This window comes from Labrus mixtus, chromosome 13 (genome assembly GCF_963584025.1).
Source record: "Labrus mixtus chromosome 13, fLabMix1.1, whole genome shotgun sequence".
Taxonomy (NCBI): domain Eukaryota; kingdom Metazoa; phylum Chordata; class Actinopteri; order Labriformes; family Labridae; genus Labrus; species Labrus mixtus.
In genome coordinates, this window is record NC_083624.1 from 8,583,715 (window position 1) to 8,591,825 (window position 8,111).

An 8,111-nucleotide genomic window follows, 5' to 3' on the forward strand; every position below is an offset into this window, starting at 1 on the left:
GGACTTTGCAGGTGTTTTGAGGGTCTTTACATATAAAACACAGATGTCCAGTCCTTTGATATCAGCAGCTTGTTATGGTAGGGTTAAGTAATGGATCGATGGCAGGACGGGAGAGAAAATGCTATGAATGCCGCAGTGTCTCAACTTGCCGCGAACGAAACTAAATGCCTCAAAAAGTTGTTCAAGCATTTTAAAACAGCAGTGATGTTAAATTAGATTCTCTCTTATTTAATTTCTGCTTTCGAAATTGAATTTTCTCTTTGTAAATGTAATATCTTTGGTAACAAAACCTGGCTTTTTCAGAGAGGTCTGTCAGTGCGCACTGGATCTTTTCTGTTTTATTTTGGCTTTAACAAGAAAGACAGTGAAGGTGGAGCCAAGGGCTACATCTGACGAGTTGGACCTCCACGGGGGAGGTGTGGGTGTTACCTGCACAGAGAGGAGGTGCAAATTGTGTTAATCCGCAGCTGGCCTCGATGCCTAATACCTCAGAGTTAGATGTGGCTCCAGGGCCGCCGTACTGGAGGTGCTGGACGATCGGCTGAGTAGAAAACCTCTTCCACATGCTGGTGGAGGTTCTGCCCCGAGGCGGCGGCCCAGCACGCCGCGGCACATGTGTGTTGAATTGTCAAGGTGTTATCATGCCCTGGCGAGGCTGGGAGCTCCTCCACCTCTGTCTCTCTCAGGTTTATTATCAGACTAAATACAGCAACGTCCACAGACACGGGCTGCACATTAATGCAGGCTTTGACTTCCTTTACAGCCTAACATGATGGCTGTCCATCATAGTTTCAACTGTTTACACACAGGCCAGAGAAAGACTGTGAGAATTTACCTGAACAAAAAGCAACTAATGTTAAAGAAGAATGCATAACCTGCTGTGAGCGTGCATCAGTTAGCAGCTGGTTTTCAGCGGGTTTCCTGATTTACTTCACAGGTTATAATACAAAAGAGCAGTTAAATATCATACTGATTAAACAAGAAAAAAGTCAAAGAAAAAACATCTCTGTTGTTATACGACCTTATCTGAACTGAGGGTTAGGTCATGTTGTTGCTTTAGAGAAGAAAATGTTATCTGGAACATCTTTAATAGTTTTCATGTTTCAAACCTAAATATAGAGAGTCGAGGAAGCCAAAAGCAAAGTTATACTTTGTAGGTAGAAAATATTTTAATTACCGACAAATCAGTTTATTTATAAAACACATGAAAGACACAATGACATTAAGGGGCTTTTACAAATACTACAAGAAAAACAAAACTGTCAACTAATATACTATCTGTAAAAAAATCTAAAAGGAGCAAACACATTTTTTTAAAGAGTTTTAAAAAAAAGATATGTGTCTATTTATTTTAGTAGCATGAAACAGTATTCAGTGTTTGTAAGCCTTGTTTTTGGAGACAGCTCATTCCACAGCTAAAAGTAAAGCCTGTAAAATTTACATGAAAATAATTCTCGTATGCCAGGGGGCACAGGTAGCCTGGTGGTTGGTGCGCGCGCCCCATGTACAGAGGATGTAGTCCTCCAAGCGGGCAGCCTGGGCTTGAATCCATCCTGATGCTTCTTTCATATCATTCCCTGCTGTATCTGTCCGTTACTCTATCCTGTCTCTGAAGTAAAGGCATAAAAAGCTCAAAAATTAAACCTTTTTAAAGAATGACTGAATGTAGTTAGCCAAGAGTAAATCTAAATGTGATTTTTGGTTAAGAAGTATTTAAATAAAATGTATTTATTTACATTTTTGGTAATGAAGGGCTCTCATGAGTTGGATTAATCTGCATAATGCATTTTAAAAATGAAAAAACAATAATTAAAAAAAATATATTTTGTTTGTCTCTTTGAGATAAGAAAACTCCTATTAGGAGTATTGTCAAAGTTAGAGAAATTGAAGTGAATTGTAGTTATAGTTGCTGGTTCAAATAAACTCTTGAACTATATCCATGAGAACGGCGCTGCAGTGTGTGTGTGTGTGTGTGTGTGTGTGTGTGTGTGTGTGTGTGTGTGTGTGTGTGTGTGTGTGTGTGTGTGTGTCTCTGTGGAAATCATTGTTCAGAGAGCCAAAACGACGGCAAAGGAGCGAACACATCAGTGGCTGTAAATGTCATGTAGCGGCTGAGTGATGGATGTCCAGATCATTTCATGTCTGGGGGAGATCTGAGCATAACTCACAGTCAGTCAGTCACGCCATTTTTAGACTCTTATGATTTAATCCATACACACCAGCAGCAAACCTGCTTTTCACATCCACCAAAGGGTGGTGCGAAAGGCTTTTTATACTCTTTTTTTTTTTTTTCCTCATGAAGAATGTTCATGTCATATTTTTAGTGTGAACAGTTCATTCCTCCTCAAAGTGTGCTTGGAGCTACAAAAAACTCTCTTTGTGACGACTGTGAACTCTTCTGAGTGCATCAAGACATTTACTTGCCATGGTGCACATAAACGCCATTTCCTCTTCGTTGTTCCTTTTTTTAGTCAGTTTGAAAAACCCTGTCCTGTGACATTATGTAAAAGGACCATAATGCCTCCAAATCCATGTTTCATGCCCTCAGTCAGAGAGTTTCAGGGAAGGGTTTGTTGGACATGACATAAAAAAGGAAGGTAAAAAAAAGCTTTGAGGGAGCCAGTTTGATGAGAGGAGATGTTTAATAATTTCAACCATTTATTGTTTCAGTTCAGCACTCAAAAACAGAGTTTATAAATTGATCAGTTTAACCACGATGGGGAATTCAACTTAACTTAAGTTAAATGCAAAAGAAAAAGTCAGAAATTGAATGAAAAAAAAAGTATCCTCATCAATTTATCTTTATGCCTGATGTGAAAGAACTTTGGCCTTAATGGTTTTGATATTGCCCTTGGCTCCTGCGATGTTAATCATTTAAAATTTAAAGTACTTTTCCATTTCGATAAGATAAGAAATTATGACTAATGCCAGAGTATGTCTTTTTGATCCCCAGTACCAAAGGGGATAGGAAATGTCAGAACAAATACATTTCCATTCAATATTTGTTCTTATATTTAAAAAGCAATAGAGTAATAAAGCACATGATCTTTTCCTGTTAGCTTAACTGTGTGAAGGTGTATCTCCGATAACTGAGGTTATTGAAGTATAATGTGTATTTTGACAGAACACTCATTTCATATTGGTCACCTCACCAAAATTTGAATTTATTTTTAATTGATACAATATCTTATCTAACTTTTTTTTGTTAAGATTTACTTTTGGGCTTTTAATGCCTTTATTGTAAAGACAGGACAGTAAATAGGGTCGACAATTAGGGACAGTGAGAGAGTGGGGAATGACATGCGGGAAAGGAGCCGCTGGTCAGATTTGAACCCGTGCTGCCCGCTTCAAGGACTACAGCCTCTGTACATGAGGCGCCGGCCCTAACCACTCGTCATATCTTGAATTTTTAATTGTAATGATTTTGTATTTAAAATTAAATACCCTACCACGATCCTTTGAATACAGTTTGACTTACGGCTTCCTGCTTCAATTCCACTTTGAAGCTCAGCCTGCGTGTTGTTTGTGTCATTCATTGTGATGCAAAAAGGATTGGTCTTCTTACAGTAGGTAGTTTACCCATCAACCCAATGTAAAATAAAATGTAGCACAAGAACAACTGGAACTCTTCCCACGCTGTGCATGTCATCAGAGGCTTTAGCTCTTTAGCGTCAGTTTTAAAGATGAGCAGAGTTTTGACATCTCCGCAAGTAGTTTGTAAATCTGTGGTGATAGCCGGCAAAAAAGTCAAGACAGTTGGCTGTTCTTTGTGCTGTTGCAGGCGACCCGTGTTTATTACATTTCACTGTCGTCACTTATAAACCCTTGATGCTATCTTCTGTCTATCTATCTGTTATCTCTCAGAAATGGCCAGAGGGACAGTGTGTGTGTGTGTGTGTGTGTGTGTGTGTGTGTGTGTGTGTGTGTGTGTGTGTGTGTGTGTGTATTATACTTTATAGTTGTCCACCACAGAGACACAGCTGGTTCTATTGAGCAACTCCATGTCTTCAATGTCTTCTTGACTGACAGCAGTAATTTATGTCTATGGATTGTTGAATCCATAGAGTGCAATTTTGGGACTATTGGAGCTGTGACACAGGTTTTTTTCATGCCTGCAAGAGTTTGCTCTTTAAGTTGACTCACAAAACACAAGCAACAGATTTTTATTTTAAACTTGAAAGCAGGGATGTAGCTAAGTTTAAGTACATACTTCCATATTTCATGTGACCATGCATATCTATTCCCTGTCCTGCAGCAAATAAGAAGAGTTCCTTGTTTCTGTCAGCAGTGTGAAGTGACAGATAATGCATGAAGTCACTGTTGAGAGTGACAAAGCTGATAACGTTGGTCTGTGGTGCCTGCCAGCAGCGTTAAAGTCTGTCAGCTTCAGTGACTGTTAGCATGTGTGCTGTTATTTTTCATTAGTTTTCTCTTCATCCTTAAAAACAGAAACCATTCGATTGCTCACTTTTTTCTCACAGAGAATAATGTTCCATGATAAAAATAAGAAAAAAAATCCTTTGATAGTGAAAGGCTCCACTTGTCTCATAACTGACTCAAATCTCTGTGTCCTCATCATGTCTGGCTCTGTGAACCCTTTTACTGGGGTTGATTCTTGAACTCAGCCTCGGGACACAAAGACTTCATGTAATAGAAAAGACACATTAAACACATCAACTCTCATGGTGCACAGCTTCTACTTTATAATATGCAATAAATACTCTGGTGAGAGTCTTTCTGATCATTGGAAATCTAGCAAGCTTTGATGTAACGCCTCAGTGAAATAAGAATGGAATAAACTTCTCTCCATCTTTTCTTTCTTTCCTTTACATTTTCTCTTCTTTTTTCCGCCCTCATCATCTGAAGACTTTTTGTGTGTCCTCGGGGCTCATTTGGAAAGCTTCATGTCCAATCAGTCGCTGCTGAAATGGGAATCCACTGTGACATTTTCTCTAATCAGAGCATCCCCTTTCTCTTCGTACAAATTATGCAAATCACAGCGTAATAACCCGACCAATTTGAGTCAAACCAAACTCTCTTCTCTTTCCTGCTGCTTTTTTTTGTTTTCCTCTAGAGGGGAAGAAGAGGACACAGCTTGAGTATTGTAAAAAAATGAGTGATGATGCTGTGTTGCCAAGAATCAAATTGGTTGTGTGAATTCTCTGACTGTCATATCGTCTCTCAGCTAAAAGTTTGGTTGTGTTGTTGGACATTAATGCATACATCAATGGAGACAAACATGCACATACAGATAATATCGACACATTACTAGAAATGTGCAGAATACCTCTCACTGATCGCTGGGTTTTCCAGTTTGCAGCTGCCAGAGAATCAGCTCTGACACAAAAATATTTTACTGTCTACCTCAGAGAACAAAGTAGTCAGGGATTTAACCGGCTAAACCTCCGTTTTATTTGCATTTTATAATCTAAAGCAAAAGTCGTGGAACTGTAAATCTGTCAGGGTCTGGTTTGTCTCACAAGTTTTGCACTGCTGGGTTCACTTTGATTTTCTGATTTCATCCAAGACACAAAGATACAAGATTTGAAAGGAATGTGGAAATCTGGATGGACATTACATTTATAATACTGAGGCTAAATATTAGGTCATAAATATATTTTGTGTGCAAAATAACAATAACATTTACAGTAACTTGTGTAAGTCTTAATAATTTAGTTAGAATTTTTCTAAGCTGTTAAAAATGTTTGTCAGAATAAGGAGTTGGTCTCAACACTTTACTTTAAAACAAAATTGGTTTCCATGCAGTTGTTCTCATACTCTTCTTTCTCCATGCATACATGACACACATGACATGACAAGTCCTATGACTTTCTTTTTTTCATCATTGATACTGTTTAAAATTTCTATTAGTTTGTGTTGCAAAAATGTTGTTATTGGTATTTAAGTTTTCTTTTTTTATTAATCCTTTCTGAATGTCCGTATCAGGGGGAGTGAACATTTTTAATTTTTTATAAGCCTTATCCGGGTCCTGAAAATCTTTGAAACATTTAAATGAGTGTAAAAACGGCCTAGCGTTTATGTTGCACTCAACAGAGGCTATAGAGGCCTCCCAACGTTTCCTGTCTCCCTTCAGCTGAACTATCCATAAAGGCAAATGGCCCAAAAAGTAAACAATGTGTGTAAAAACAAATAAAATAGGACAGTGAAAAATAATGACAGCCGATATTACCTGCATCATTTGTAAGTCGTTGTTTAATTTGTACCCTATCTGCCTACATTATTAGTAACACACACTGCTACCACAGCATTTTAATCAGAGCTGAAGGCAAGCAGATCTATTAAAAACCCACAGAGAAGAACTTCAACACTGTAACTAATTTTCTGTTGATGTAAAAAATACAAAACAAATAAATATTGCAGCTGTGACTACGCTCGGCATAATCTTTTCCTTGTGGAGTAATACACAATGTTAGGCTACTTTGGAAACGCATTAAACCGAGTTAATTAAGATGATAGTAGGGAACACAAGTCCAAAAGTATCTTCTTAGTTACCATAGCAGTGACGGAGCAGTTACATGCCTCATTAAAAAGCTTCATTTGAGGTTTGGAGGAATGAGACAAAAATAGTGAAAGCCAAAACATAATGTATGACTGCGTGCAACATGTCAGGCTAAAAAACAGGACAAAGGAGCAGCTATGTCACGCATTATGTTTAAAAAGAGCAAAAATAGTAACGTTTTAAAAATGTGAAGAAGTCTGTTTGTGTCTCTGGATTCAAACAACAGAAGGCATCAAGCTTTGCGCTGATCCGTGCCTTCAGCAGGCTGCTTTGCATCACTAATCTGTCACAGGATGGACAAACTGATGAGAATCAGACACCTGATTTGTGACAGCTGCACATTGTGACAGATCCATCAACATTTAGTTAGAGTCCAATCAATGTGGGGACAACTGGGAAAGTATATTTAGCTCAAAGAGCTGAGCGGGAAGTAAATTTTTTTACTGGGTTTTTCCCTTTAATGATATGCAGCAGATGTGGAACGAGGCAAAGCGAGAGGCCTGGGAATCACTTCACTGACTGACTGTGTCACTGCCAATATGAAACCAGTGACAGACAACAGCTGACTTTAAAGTGAGGATTTGAAAGTTTAAGGTTAAGTATGTTTAACTAGAGGCCTTTGTATGTACAAACTCAAGACCTTCATGTTGGAGCAGCTGTTTTTTACAACAAAATGACTGCAGTTGATTTTGTCCAATCTGAGCCTTTGATTGGCTGGTTTGGCAGAAAGGAATTAGGATTTGTTCTGCATCACGGACAGTATGGTACACTCTCATTTTCCCTCTTTGATGAAATCTAGACAAATTGTGGGCTTCTCTCAGGATCAGCTGGCTCGGAAAAGATATGCAAGTGTGCATGCATTTGTTTATCTGTGTTAGCATGCTTGTGTGTGTCTGTGTGTGTGTGTGTGTGTGTGTGGGTGGGGGGGACTTCTTTGAATCTCCCCTCTGGTCATCACTAAAAGTTGTCAATCACCTCCTCTTTTTTAATTCCAAAAAGATGAGCGCTCTCTTGCCACAGCCTCCCCCCCTTTTCTGCCACAGACTTTGGCACTGCCTCTGAAGCCTTTTGGTCAGCCCATCGCTCAAAAAAATGGAACCAGGGTGTCAAACTCACAAAAACAAAAACATATTTATCAAATGAGAAGTGGCGCCGCATTAGTTTTACACATTTTCTGTTTGAGTCAACAGAGCTTTTAATCTACAAAAATAAGCCATATCAGATAACAAATGGAAAGCACAAGTGTTCATTTTGAGTGTGAGTGTGGTTGATACTCCTGGGAAGATGAAGTGAGATGTGCTGTTTTTGTGTTAACTCTAGGGTGTTTCATTTCAGAGCTGTGTCTGCTCTATAAAAATAATCATAAAGCATTCATTTTCTGTTTTTTAATCCAATACAGAGAGCTGCAGTTTTGCATTATTACAAAAACCCAATATATTTCTAAGTCAAACCAGTTTCTAATAAGTATTATTTTTTGGAGTGAGCTGCTCATCCTTTTGTTGAAAAATATCAGGTAAACTTCTTCTGGAATTAAATAATATAATTCAAATGATTTCACCTGCTTGAAATGCAGATGAAAATATAAGTTTCA